The sequence below is a fragment of the Bicyclus anynana genome, chromosome 1, assembly GCF_947172395.1.
Source record: "Bicyclus anynana chromosome 1, ilBicAnyn1.1, whole genome shotgun sequence".
In the NCBI taxonomy this organism is placed as follows: Eukaryota; Metazoa; Arthropoda; class Insecta; order Lepidoptera; family Nymphalidae; genus Bicyclus; species Bicyclus anynana.
Genome location: NC_069083.1, coordinates 19,492,394 through 19,507,772, shown reverse-complemented (window position 1 = coordinate 19,507,772; position 15,379 = coordinate 19,492,394). Strand labels below are relative to the sequence as shown.

At 37.2% G+C, this 15,379-nt stretch overlaps 1 protein-coding gene across 1 annotated transcript in view; it reads left to right on the top strand.

Moving 5' to 3' along the window:
* The window catches only part of LOC112053077 (cell adhesion molecule Dscam2-like), a 149,825-nt gene that overhangs the window by 77,073 nt on the left and 57,373 nt on the right, over positions 1-15,379 (top strand). The window lies entirely within an intron of this gene.

Sequence of the window (15,379 nt, the reverse complement as noted above, 5' to 3'; positions counted from 1 at the left end):
TAGAAGATGCACAATTATATTAAATAGGATAGAATAAATACATTAACAATCTCCTCACCGCACCAAAACAGAAATAAATTTCTGCAGGATTGGCGAGTCAGTCTTGCTTGCTAACATGTTCAAGATACTATTGGGGCTCGCCCGCAGTCTTGCCAGGAGGGATGACTTCCGTTTTCTAATTATTGCATAAAAATCATCTGTCCGCTCCTGCGCAAACATACCTGACGCTGAGCAAAACCGGGGCAAGCCCAACAGCATCCTGAACCCATTGTTATATTGCACCCTTAGGGTGTCCATACACTTCTGTGTGTAGTTAACCCACAGGCTCGCGGTGTAGAAGGTTTGGCAATATGCTTTAAATAGAGTTATTTTTGCTTCCTTACCACACTTCGCGAATCTGCGGGCCAACATATTGCACCTGGCCGACAAAGCTCTCCTCTCTCTTTCAATGTCTACCTGATCCTCAAGGCTCTCCGTAACATAGTGACCTAGATATTTGAATTGGGTAACTCTTCTTAAAGAAGTCCCACTGAGAGTGATATTAGGTTCATATCGCACTTGTTTGCGGGGAGCCCTAAAGATCAAGTATTCACTCTTTGCCACATTATATATCAGGCCATTTGCAGCTGCATAATTCTCACAAGCTTTTATCAGCTCTCTGATTGAGCCAGCCGTAGGACCCAGCAGCACCATGTCGTCAGCATAGCTTATATTATTGACGCATATGCCATCGATCCAGCACCCGACTGGTTTTTTGCTGAGTTCTACAATCAGCTCATTTATGTACAAATTAAAAAGCTTGGGCGAGGTTAACCCCCCCTGCCTTACCCCGCATTCCAACCTGTACGGATAAGAGAGCTCATTTCCCCACTTAACATTATTCAGCTGGTTGGCATACCAGTATCTCATGATATTGAGCAACTCCGGCGCTACGCCTGCCTCCTTCATCTTTTTCCATAGCACATTATATGAAACTAAGTCAAAAGCTTTGGAGAGATCAAGGAAACAGGCGTAAACAGGTGTTTTTCTATTTGTATAGTACTGGACTGTCTGCTTGAGGCTCAGTATTGCTGTCTCAGTCGATAAGCCCGGCCGAAAACCGAACTGCGCATCATGAATTATAGATATGAGAATAAGGGAAAGGAGATGATGATCTGTTTTATAAAATATAACCAGACAAAGTACTATTGAAAATGTATAAAATAAATTCAGTCTAAAATAAATCAATTATTCCATGTTTTGTAATAGGTTTTTCTTTAGTTGTAATATACATTTGTCGCATGAACCAGAGCATAGTATTAAGAGATCAAAACGACACAAAAACAAAAATAATGCAAATGTCATTTAAAACTAAAAATCATAAATAAATGAATATTTTTTTTTACAACGCTGTTAACGAGGTGCATAAAAATGTTGCAGTTTACACTACGAGCCATAAAAAGCTTTAATTCCTTTAAAATCTGTTCGTTTCATGGCCCGATATGACGCGACGCTGTCCATTGCAGTATAAAGCCGCGTCCGCTTCGCAGAGACGTTATTACCTTAACGAAGACAAAGTGCGCTGTCGCCCGCCCGGCCCACTGCGCGCGCGACTGGACACGTCATAAGCGGTAGCGGAGCCTTTCTAGGGTATATCAGTTACAATTAGCGATCTCATTGACCTCTTAGGTATTATCATCTCATCTAAACTCAATTTCTGGCAATGAATCGAGTCTAAAGTTAAAATCTTTTACCTGTCTCAGATCAGAACTAGCATGGAAAGGTGCATTAAACTTAATAGATCGCCGCTCTAAAAGAATAATTGTAATTTTGCATGTCTATCGTATTTTATCTTAATTTACTATACTTTTAGCGAGTGTGCTCAGAAACTCCACCACCTTGTTTCTCTTTCTCTTTTTTGATAAAGAACAGCAAAAAACCGGTAACGGTGGCACACTTAAGTAGTGAATAAAAACTAATGAAAACATGCAAATTTTAAAAACGGCTTATATAAACAATAAAACTAGATATTGTAGATACTTTCTATTTTACTAAGTTATATTAAGTACTAACCAAAATCTAAATAACTTAGTTGTGCGTACTATTAAGATAATATTTCGTAGTTGCAAACCGGTCGCGCTTTGTAAACGTTATTATATCAGAGATAAAGTGCACCTGTCAGTCGCCCATATGAACTGTGAGCTTACTCGCTCCAAGCTATAAGCGTAAGCGGCCTTTCAATATTGTATGCATGTTGATGAAATAAAAGATAGCCCACCTGATCTAAAGTGAAAAACTATTCAGCAAAACCTTCCTTCCTAAGGCCCACCTGATAGGGACGAATCCTTGCATATTATGTGTCAATTTATCGGCACCCAATCCTAGATCGGGTGTCAGCAATCATATTTATACCATCAATATATCAGTTTTAAGCCCGTGATCTTTACAAGGCATGGCGCTAGGTACTCCTCCATTGATTATAATTTTTATTTATTAAATTATATTTAGCTTATTCAACCTATACCTCGGTCTGACATGCGGCATCACACAGGAACCTTATATTACTTTGCAATCATCTTCGCTAGTAAAATGAAATCCTAACCTAGAAATCGAACCTATGACCTCTCGGTTATAAAGCTACACTAATATTAGTTTTATAATATCGCTAGTTCTTGCAACTTTTACCAACCAACCTCCTCGCGCGATCATAATCCATAATTTATCAATCATTTATCACACAATCGCCAAAAGGGAGAAAAGGGGGGATTGTTTCAACAAAATCCACGCAAATTTTACATTTATCTCTATTCACTGCTTCTGTTAGTAAACCCCATCGATTTAAAACTTATTGATGGAAGTTTGATAATATAAAACGCAAAATCGTGGGATATTTATTACTTTTATCTGCAACTACGCAACAAATAAATAAATCTACAATTATAAAAAAATAAATACTAATAATAACTCTACAATTTTTAACATCCCATATTATGCAAATTTTATATTAAAACAAAAACTTGTGTTTATTCAAAGTTGACTTCAAACTGTTATTAATTATGTAGATAATTATTACATAAAAAGTTAGAATACACTCTTTTACATGTAAAATAAATAATAATTTATATTTTGCAGTGGTATGTTTTATTGCACTTTATTTTGTGTGTAAAACAAATTAATACCATATTTTTATTGTTCAATAGGCAATAGCATACATTGGCCGTTTACATCTACATAATATATCGAGTATAACTCTGGTAAACAATAATATGTGAAATGTATAAATAAGTGGAAGTGCGTAAGCTGTAATGTTTTTAGATCATTGGACCATAAAATGATAAACCTACAAGTGTGTGCTCAGCGGTGATACTCAGTGCTCCCCCATGCACCCCCTCGTTATTGCTCGTTAAAGCACACCACGTTACCGGATCACCTCGGACACAGTTCATTGCGTTAACTCTGTAACTTAATTATTTAAACCAAGTTCACTTGAAAATTATTTTGAAGCGAAAAATATGCATAACTAATATACCTACCGACAACATTATTTGGGACACTAATCTGAAACGGTTCGAACAATTTTGATGACCTTTTTTGTCTATTTGGTAGGTATTAAGTGTCACGGTTGTCCATTATTAATTTTTTTTTATATTAGGTTTTCAGATACCGCTGCCGAATATAGCCACTTTACTGTGGTGCAATATAACAATAAAATATAGTGCAATGTGATACAACACTAAATCAAATTTTCTCCTAACACAAATTCGTATACTAACTAACAATTAGCAAGTATTTCTAGATTAATGTATCTAATGTATCGCATTACTCGTTCCCCATTCGCGAGAGCGGCGGGAGCTCATATTTGCGCTAAAACTTTGAAGCTGTTCTGTTGCCGGCTCCGACCACGATTAGTTTTCAACTAACTGCGGTATTTGCTCGAATGTTTATGAGTCAATTGGTAGGCAAAATTTAAAATAAGGCAGGTGAGTAGCATTGTGCGTCTTTTTTAGGAGATCATCATCATCATCATCATCATCATCATCATCATCATCATCATCATCTACTTAGTCGAGGGTACTACAACATTGATGAGTTCCTTAATGATAAAGATGCTTGGAGGTCGTTGGATCAGCTTCCACCTTCACACAGAAAGTAAAACTATAAAAAATGTAAACAGTAATTGTTATTAATTGTAAATTATAATACTGTATGACTTTTTCAAAAGAGCAACTGTTGAGTTTCTTGCCGGTATCTTCTCAGCAGAACCTGCCTTCCGAACCGGTGGTAGAATCTTTACAAATAGTCAACTGACGTGTCAAAAGTGCTTGTAAACTGAGCCTACTTGAAATAAATGATTTTTGATTTTTGATTTTGATTTTCATCATCATCATCATCATCATCATCATCATCATCATCATCATCATCATCATCATCATCATCATCATCATCATCATCATCATCATCATCATCATCATCATCATCATCATCATCATCATCATCATCATCATCATCATCATCATCATCATCATCATCATCATCATCAACAGCCGATGGACGTCCACTGCTGGACGATGCTTACTTTTACGATATTTGATATAGAAAACAGACTTATATGACTTTATTTTCAGGACTATGTATCTACGTCATCAGTACAAATGTATGAAATTTAAGTGTCTGTCTATGATTTCAAGATAAATGTGTTTGCTTATTTACTCGTACACGATACAAATCACAATAAATCTTTTTTTAAATGTTTGTCTGTCTGTCTGTTTGTCCGGGCGGATCTGTGAGATGGCTGAACCGATTTAAAAACGATTTTGACTGGTTATAGAGGAGGACATTATTGAGCAACATATACTTTCTTTCTCTGGAAAATCTATGGAAAAATTCAAGGTTTCCGCGGAATTTATGAAAATCTGACTGACATTTTTACGCTAACGTAGTTGCGAGCGTCCGCCAGTGATAAGTACAGCCTGCCGCCTGCCGCCTGCCACCTGCCGCCTGCCGCCTACTGCCTGACTCTCTGAATAAACTCAAAACATTTTTACCAACGATTACAGTTGCAGTTGCAGTTCTTTACACGTTAAGCTGTCGACCTCGGTCATCATAGTTACTGAATGAAATGTTATCACATAAAGTCGGGAGACACACGTTTATAGAGGAGCGTTTTAAGCTTCAAATCTTTTTTTCTTTTGATAAATAAAGTCTATGAAGAAAATGAAAAACAAATGAGCTTCAAAAGTATCGTCAAATTGAATTCACAAAATTCTCTTTGAATTGAAATTAAAACCCAGTTAAAGGTAAGTTCTAGTGCTGCAATGTTTGAGCAGCCACCCCCCACAGTGGAGTAGAGGCAATAAAGCCAGCGATCAGTCCGGGCGAGGCGCCCCGGGGGGCAAAGTTAAATTACGGCCGAAACTGCACGCTGACGTCATCATCGCTTTGTGCGCCGCTCACACGGAATCGACAATTATAACTGCAGTGGCAATGTACTTGTGAGTAAGTACCATTGCTGTAGCACGACAGTGTACACGCATTGTCTCTGCTCTGTACACGCCACACCATGTGAGTGAGCTGTTCTGAACAGCAGTGCCTACAGCCACAACACAGTTTACGTGCATGTGCTATGACACATAAGTACCAAAATGAGTGGTATACACCAATTCTATAATAGAGAGTTACATAATATGTATATATGAGTTTGTAGCGTTATCTTGTATTAAGCAAAAACATGAACTAGAAGATGTCTAAATACCAAAAAAAGTGTTTATCTCTCGGGTTGAAGTTAGTTAGAAGTTTTAGCTAAAAAGCGTATCGGGAGATTTTAAATGTTGATTTGTAACTTACATTAAAATGCAAAAGTTGCAAACTTAAAATAAATTAAATACTTGAGGTTCAAAATTCACATTAGTCACAGTAGAGCCTGCAACAATCTAAGCTAGGTTTATTTTTGTTATCATCGTTTAACAAGATTGTTTATCGTTCAAGTAGAATTTTATAATAGAAGCTCGTTCAAGATAACAGGCTTGAACTTATTGAGAGATATTCCCTTATTATGTATAGCATCAGAGTAAGCGTTACGACAAGATCTAATATTCTTTTATACTTGTTCGGCAATCATGAGCATGTTTATTAGGCTATGAATGTTAAAGCGGCGGGGCTTTATTGGTAAAGGTCTCACGGTGTTGGCTCGGGAGGCTGTAGGGACTTTTATTCGCTGCCTTCCATTTTGTTGTAACATAAAATTCGATCGCTTTTACCTTACATCAACATTTAGGGGTAAAAAACAATTTTCTGTTTATTATTCTTGTCTATGTTATTTCATAATATAATATTATGTTAATGAAAAATGATCGAAACCGGTAGTCTCGCTTTCTGAGACACGGGGGTGTAACACGACGAACTTCCCAACACCGGGTTGAGAATGTTTATATTATGTAATTGAAAGAAAGAAAAGCTCAACATTACAATTAATATCTCCACCCACCTCGTGACCTCAAGCCACACATGCTAAGCACTGGACCCACGAGGCAATTACAACTTATGCTTAAAGTTGGCGCAACATATTTATAAGTGAGATCACTCGGGCCAGACGCTATACTAGCATAACCAAAGTTTATCACGGCCGAACAAACGGCTTAAACGTACAACAAAGAAACGTTATTTTTTATTTATTTATATGATGAGTTACACAACAGAAGCTCAGTAACACGATTTACAACGCTAATAAAGCCAGAGTTATAGTTTTTCATAAAGAAGCAGCGTGCCGACGTCGGGCGCGGAGACACTCGCGGCGGCCGAATTAGCACTCTAGTCGCGGCGGCACGTCCCGCCACTCGCCACAGCGCCTCGACTCTACTGTCATACTCTCAGACCAATTATAGAAGGACCTGTATCGCACTCATAGTCACAAACACAATTGTCTGTCATTTTCTGAAGAAAACGAGCTTAGATTTGATACATATCTTACACTAAACTAGAAGTTATTGCCCATTTTTTACACAATTCAATTACACAAAAAGGTATTTTTACGGAGGTCTTTAACCGACGAACACGATTACAACTATTTAACATCGATAGTATAGAGACAGTTTTTATAATCGCATTCGATCGTTGATCATATACTTTGACAGAAAAGTAACGTCTAGCGAGGCAGGTCCTATACAATAATTGGTCTGAGGTAATACTAGGTAAACAGTCCGTGCGAATGCGAGCAGCTTTGTCTGATACTGACATGTATTTGTCCGCAGACAAAGAAGAACTTAAATTTGACGAGTGATTGGTGTGCAAGTCAAAATATATTCTACGGTTTTGACATGCTACATTGAATGATCTTATTTCACAAATACATTTTTCACTACTCATGCTCAAAAACACTGTCATATTACCACTCCACAGCGGGGCTAAACAAGCATATTAGCCTCTAGGGGCTAAAGTAATTTTGTTTTTTTAATTTTTGTCTGTTACGAGTACTAGCTAAGTACTAGCCTACTATAAAACGGAGGAGGTTTTATTCGAAAATAGAATCATTATAGGTAAGGCACTGATTGTTTTGAAAAATAAATAAAAAACTTTAAATTGGAATGAAATGCAGCGTTTTTGTCTGTGGAATGCGTTTATTTTTTTATTGAGCTGCGAATAGAACGAGATTTGAAGACATGGTACTTCCTTTACGGTGTAATACCTTTGCCTCTTTCTCATGTGAAAAAAATAAAATTAAAAAGCGAGAATTTAAAAACAAACAATTGGCGTGAAGTGAATACACATACACACTTGATTTTTTTCAGAAATTCATTGTCAATTTGTGACCGTAACTTACATATTTTTCAACAATAATTGTTATTATTGTCTTAATCTAGTGAGAATGGTGATCCTAATTTGGAGATGGATGAAATTTTCAATCTGTTACCATCAAAGTCGAGACGCATTTACTTAAATAGGTACTTACCTACGAAAAATTTTATAAGTGGAGAAAACAACAACGAATGGATTCACTTACGAAAGAAGTTTTTTAAACTATTATCTCCCACGTTTACCTCATATATTCATTATTCATCTTCAAAGTAGTCGGAAATTATGTTACCGGGTAAAAGACTTTGTACATTTAATTTTCAATTAAAATTAATCATTGAATATTGTACTAAACTATTTTATTTTCTCGCAATCGTAGTGAAAAGCAGAGTGTAACACGTGGGGCTAAACCCATTATAAACTCGGTTTCTATTTAGGCGGCCCTCGCCTTCGTCTCGGGCCCTAAAAATACCTCGTATATAATGGGTCTTTTTAGCCCCTTGTATCATAAATCATAAATCATAAATCATAAATCATAAATCATTTATTGCCAGAATAACAATCTACTATTAAGCTAACTGGTAACGTCTTATTGAAAATGCAAATGATATGAAAATATATTACTTACTTATAATTTTCAATAAATTTGGTTGTAATTTAGTGCTCCAAATACTATATATATAACTAGTTAAGTAATTTTATATATTTTTACTAAAATCATAGAAAACTGATAATAATATAAATAGAAGCCTGACATTGCAATAACGGCACCATCATGACACCTTTTTTCATCAACATCATCAGTTATTATTAAGGTGTTCTTAGTTGAACAAAAGATAGTCCGCGAACTTGAAACATTCATTAGATCGTTAATGCCATCGGAACAAAGTCCAATTTTCATAAAAACGAACGTCTCAACGGCGATAAGCCGCCGGGCGCGGGCGTCACGTTTTAATCTCACAGGGAAGCGGTAACTGCCTATAAAAGGCCCGTAAGAGCCTTTTTCCGGGAAGGTCGGCAACAATGGCGCTCTTGCGATACTCTCTAATTCATTCAGTTAACCTCTGTAAAGGGTAAATGATTACCCGTGATCGTCAAGTAATACGTGACGAGGCGCGGATTGGCTTTAGCCTGATCTGATTATTGAAATACATTTTGTTTTTTAATCATTTCACATGCAAGAAAATAAATATCGTTTATACATTATACACCTGTTGATTATATACTTAAACACATAGATGTAAATATAGCAGTTATTCAAAATGACCGTTAGTGGAATCACTTTACAACAAACAATTACAAGGCTTTAAAGATGTATTACGTACTCCAATGTATTTAGTTATGTAGTTATATTATAATGATACAAAATATGATGAATTAAATGAACATTGAATTTTACATTATCATAATATTCTGGACTAAAAGAAAACTGTTATTTATTACAACTTAAAAAACTCTGTCATATTCTGTACAACTGATTGAACAAGTAATATGTCATGGTCAGATTATTGCGTCTATTTAATAACTTCAATATTCTCTGTTTCGTAACATTAATAAAGCCCAGGCAAGGGTTGTCAGGCGCAGGTAAATCTTTTGTGAGCGACCCTGATCATAATCCGCTGTAATCTAAAAACAAGACAAGTCGTTATATAACAAGATCCCTCGGATTTCTATTACAAACCAAAAAAAATGTACAACGTCTCATTCTTTACGCAATGACCCAATCTCGGGGACGGCGGGTATGTAATAGAAAATAAAACAGTCTATTACATTCGCAGAGAGCTTCAGAGGGACGTAACTTCATTAACTCATTCCGTTTAATACCTTTCCTTTGTTCGCAGAAAGTCTTGTTCTTTAAATTGCAAAAATGCGATTTAAAATATTCGCGCCCGGCGCCCCGGGGGCTGTATCTCGTGGTTTAATCCACAAAATCGCCCCTCGACACCCGACTGATGCTGTTTTATATTTTAATCGACTTAACAATGTACGAGAGTTTTATTTAACGCGTGAAAAATCCATACACTGAATATATGTTGCTGCTCCTAGTTTAACGGTGTCTTTCCTTTGTAAAGGTAAGGTTTATCAAGTTCATTAATGATACCTATTTTATAACTTAACTTAACTGGTGGAGATGGTTCAACAAAATTTACTCTTGTAGTAAGGTAAGCGAGATGCCTGATACTTTACACTACGGCACTTCGGTACATGAGGTTCCAATCGCTCTGTGTCTTCATCATTAAATCTGATAGTAATCGTTTTAGCTCTAAATTACGGCTCCTGGAGGCCATAATAATATTATTGAGGGAGAGTCATAGTTGGTCATTCAAGTAGTCTTGCCAAGACGATCAAGAAAGAAGTATAAGTTAAAGCATACAGAGTAGAACTTTACTCAGTGTTCCACCTATATGTATGTATCATTTATAGTAAATGAGGATCTAACTCCCGTTCCATGCAAGTTATTTTTGTTTCGACTGTAAAACCATCGAGATATTGTGCGTTATCTGATGCAATGTATTGAATTTCTTCCGAAAATTGCCTCTTAACAGACAAACAAAAGGTAAGAGAGGGTCCGTTATATATTTTTACGGCCCTCTGAGTCGGATTCGGTTCGGAAATTGTTTTTTCCCGCCAACAGGTGCGGTCGCTGGCGGGGACTTCTGGTATAATTAAATTTCAGGCCGCGGTTGAATTGTCGTAATGCAGACAATCTTAGTAGCATAATATGTGATAAAAAAAGTATTTTGTCTTTTAGATTTTGTTTTCTCTTTGCTATACGATGAATACACGCTATACCCACACGGTGAATAGCCAATTAGTGCAAAGATGTCCGTCTCATTTCAAAATTATATTTTTAATGAGTAAATAGTAAACGCCTGCAACTTCTAAAAAATTTATGTAAAAGTTATTAAAGCGTGAACTGACCGAAAATTAATTTTTGTAATCTGATTCATTTCTATCGTTCAATCTTATATTTTTAGTTTTATTTAATATACGTTTATAAAACGTACATTAAATAAAACTAAAAATCAGATTACAAAACACTACGTTTACAATATTATCAACTTCAAATTAATCAAATTAATTTTAGGCTAAAATTTAATCTAAGAGATGGTCCAGTTTAAGATAAAAGCGCGCTAACCTAGAAACGATAAGAAGCTGCTACAAGAGGCAGACGATATTGCTGTATGTCGTCTGCCTCAGGCAGGCACCAGGCACTGACAACATTTTCAATGCTTAACCACATTTGCGCTTTTACCAACAGAGCTAAACGCGCCGAGATAGAGCGAAACATTCGCGAGTCCCACAGATATGTCAAGTGGTGTTTTGATCGCGTACAAATTCCGCTAGTTTTGAGAAATGGCAGAATTTACGTACTACACATCTCTTTACTGGCTCTACTTTCATTCATCTTTCGCGATAAACTTCGTAAAGGAACATCTCAAAGCTTCTTTTATTTTATCTCGCTCGTTTTCCGCGTTTGCTGAGCAGTTGGCTGCGTGTGCATCTCCTCATTAACCTGTTTATATTCCATACACGTACACAAAATATAATACATTTGTCTGTCGGTGATGTCGATATATTTCAAACTGATAACAATTAATTTAACAACATGTAAATAGATAAGAAAGAATAAAGATGTTTGAAATATTACCTATTAGTTGACATTTAACTAAATAAAATTCCCCGACACGCATGGATTAAGCTTGGAATTTTCGTTCGTAACACGCCCGTTGGTCTGCGCGTGCCGGGGGACGTGTAGTGATGAATGAAAAACCAACGACTGATGCATTTCACTTCCCCGCACGCACGATTACACACCCGCGCAGTCTTTTCCTCCGTCGCATATCATGGGATTGTCATCAACAAACTTGCCAGACTATAAAATAACAACTGTTAAAATATTTCCTCATTACGAGTATAGGAAAAAGGCCGTTATTTTCAAAACGGACTTTCGGATCTCAATCGTAATTATATTTTTATAAAAATTTAAATTAATCGGTCTAATTATTTAAATGTATGATGCCACAGACAGACTACTGACTCTTTTTAAACAACGTGGATCAAGAACAGCAAAATTGCTAACGAATAGAGTCGCAGCTATTTGTACAGCGCGCTATACCCGTAACCGAGTGAGCGAGCGACGAGCAGACGCGGGTAGTTAGCGAAGTAAACACGCCGCGATCAGTGGCCGCGGTAATTGCGTCGACTCGTCTTAATGACGCCTCGCAAACTGACATGACACATCGTACGTGACTTATAAGTTGCCCGCACACATGCAATAATATTATCAATAAAGTATGGTAAAGCCGACTGAATCGTACCATGGAGTATATCGTAGCTCGGTACTATTACAGTGCTAATTTCGTCATGAACGACTTAAGAAATCTTACCCTACTGTATTGTGTGTAGGGGACCATAGAATTGCGGGAGTCTAGTGACTAAATGGTATCATCGGGGTTAAAATAATTGTATAGTCCATAAGATATTTACATCACCCGCCGAATGTTACATAGTTTGTGAGTGTTACCAAAGTATTGCGACGTGCCATTCTCTTATCTATTTAAAACGCCGCCTATATTAGCCCAAAAAACAATTTTAATGAATAGTTAACTAAATACAACAAACATGGGGTTAATTAAAACCTTCCACATACACGCTGGGAAACATAATAGTATTTAAACTGCCCTCGGGGGTCCAAACAAAAAGTAAATCCATCAAAGCTATATATCAATTCACCAACTACGCCAACGAGGTCAACAAGGGTCCGATGAAATTCAAACTAGCCCGCAGTTTCGGGACTCGCAAACATTTGCTGAGCGCGAGCCACGAACGTGCAGCGGACGGAGACGATTATATCAATCCACTGGAAGTAAAGACAGAAGTAGACGAGTAAAGCATTCCATGGATTCACTGTGTGAGTGCACGTCCATTGCAACTTTGTTAGAAGGAGGTAGCAGCTCTAGCCTCCAATATAGGTTGAGGGGCTTAAACTGATAATGTTTGATTGTTTAACAATCATCAGATGTTAATGATAACGCCCGGGATTGGTGGTTTAATATGCACGGCGGTATTATACCATCCACTTCTAAACTGCTTGCGAAGAAAAACACTTTCTGAAAATTAATTTGCATCTTTGCCTGTTTTCCATAAGATAACACTTTGATAAGCTTGTCATTTTTCACCTGATAACGAAGTGCGCACACCATCGTTTGGTTTTTTAGACAAATGCACCAAAAACAGCCATTATTACCAATAAAGTAAATTAATATTTTCGTGTTTCTAATACAGATAATTGGTTAACATTTATTGTCAAAATTATTAAATTAAAGAATTATTTTTGTTTAATTATATTTTATCTCACAAAATTAATTTTATTCTTAAAATGTTGAGCACCTTTCTGACATAAAAACTCTTTGCAAAGATATAAAAAAGTACCTACCGTACGTTTTTAGACGAATGATAAAGGTTTTATATTACATTATGGCACATGTGCATTTTACTTTACATTACGGCACATGTGCGTAATGAGATACATAACGATATTGAAATTGGTGAAATAAGCGATACTTTACGAGCAAATGTGTTATATAATGTTTAACGTTTTCTTTTTAATAAACAAGGCATTTAATTTGCACCATTTCCGCTCGTAGCTCGTGTCGTGGCGCGCGGCGGCGACGGGTCGTAGAATGGTTATTGCAGTATATAAGGATGTTGGTTTACTGCCTATCGTGAACAGTGTTTACGGACGGGAACATGTTCGCATAATCATGTAAATGGCGCCCACATTAACGTGCTCCGCGCTCCGGTGAATAGCCCGATGTGTGGCGCTCGATGGGATCAATTGATTAAAGAGCTGCGCTGTGTACTCTAGCAGATCTTGACTTCTCTCCGGTATAATAATGGGTTGAAAGCTTTTCGTGGCAAAGCTTGAGCAGGACAAAATTACTGCTTCATCATTACACCAATTGCAAGACATGGGTCTTTTGTAGCGACTTCAAAACGCCAAGAGCTTGAGCCGCCTGCATCTAAGGACTTCCAACGACTCGCTTGATGTCGTCTTTCCACCTGGTTAAGGGTCAACCGACACATTAAGAAGGAGACGGAGAAGGACACAAGGACACATTATCAGAAGTGTAAGGGGAACAAGTCAGTCTACTCAACTGCCAACCTCATCGGCTCCCGGTGCACCCTGCAGATGGCACGACGAGGCTCCGGCGACCGATTTCTAATTGGAGTAGGTGGAAGTGTGGTGCAGCAGCGGCACCGGCGCCACCTAACAAACCCATAAACTTTGTATTACTGCTCACTTATTTCTAAAACCAAGCGTGTTTGAAATATTAGGCACATGAGGCACATATGCCTCGAGCCCGACGGCCGCAGGACAATGCATTGTAAGACGTACGTCCACAAATACGCTGTACGCTGCAAAATAAAACTTAATATTCTATTCGGTGCCGGTTTTCGTAATAAAATTATGTTCAAAAACTTACATGAAATGGTTATAAATTACATGAAAAAAAAAATTATATACAAAAAATATTTTTAAATTTTTTTATGTTTACAGAAAGTATCTCCTCGTTACTACCTCCTGTAAAAATAATAACGAACATTTTGTACTAAGTTTAATTTTCCCATGAAGAAAGTCTTTCCATTTGGAAAAAAAAATAATAAAAGTGTATGATCTCAAAGTTCGAGACGCTCACTCTGAAGTTTCGCAGTCTATAATCCGATCCCTTGAGATTAAACCTGAACTTAAATATAAGGAGCGGCAGGGAAAGCTTTAACTTGCACAACTTACCTACTTATTGTAGTTAAGAAAAGAAAAATCTTTTTAGTTTTGTAGTGAAGCTTTCCTACCGCACGTCAGGTGATGTGAGGTGTACCTGTCGTGCGTATGCTGCACAGTGCATTTCACTTGGCTTAGCAGAACATTATTAAAAGTAATTATTTAGACTAACGTTTTTATTATAGCGCCCGCCTCGTTTCACAGAGCAATGTATACACTAAAGGCTGTATAAAATCGTTTTACTCGATCACATAGCTACAATGATTTTTTTCCGTCGAAAATCGAAAAGTCAAAGGTCATTAATCTTATTCAGGTCCGAATTCCGTTATAACGATTCAGCATTCAAAATGGCGCGGAATTGAATGGAAATAAATGCCGACATTCCGACCATTAATTATAAATTGTATTTCGCGCGATATGCAGCGCCGGCCGCCGACCGCTCGGATGCTGCGCCGTTCTTTTCTTCTGATATGAACATGATATATTGACGTAAAATGAGAAACGGAAATAGGGGAACGTACTAAACAAACGTTATGAAGCAAATTTATCATACTATTAGATACTTAGACGAGTAGACATCCAAGTCGCCACACACGCCACGGTACTTACTGAGGCGTCATGTGACCGAAGTACCGTGGGGTATGGACAGAGACCAAGTTCTTCCAATCGCTACGATCCTTGGATATAAATAAGATTGAAGGACTTCAAAACTTTAGCAATTTAAAAAAAGCACACTACTTGTGAATCGGGTAGTTATACTAGGCTTGCGTGAAGTAAACTCCTAAAGTAAAGTAAAGTTAAGTCCTCACTCCATTATTTAGCTAA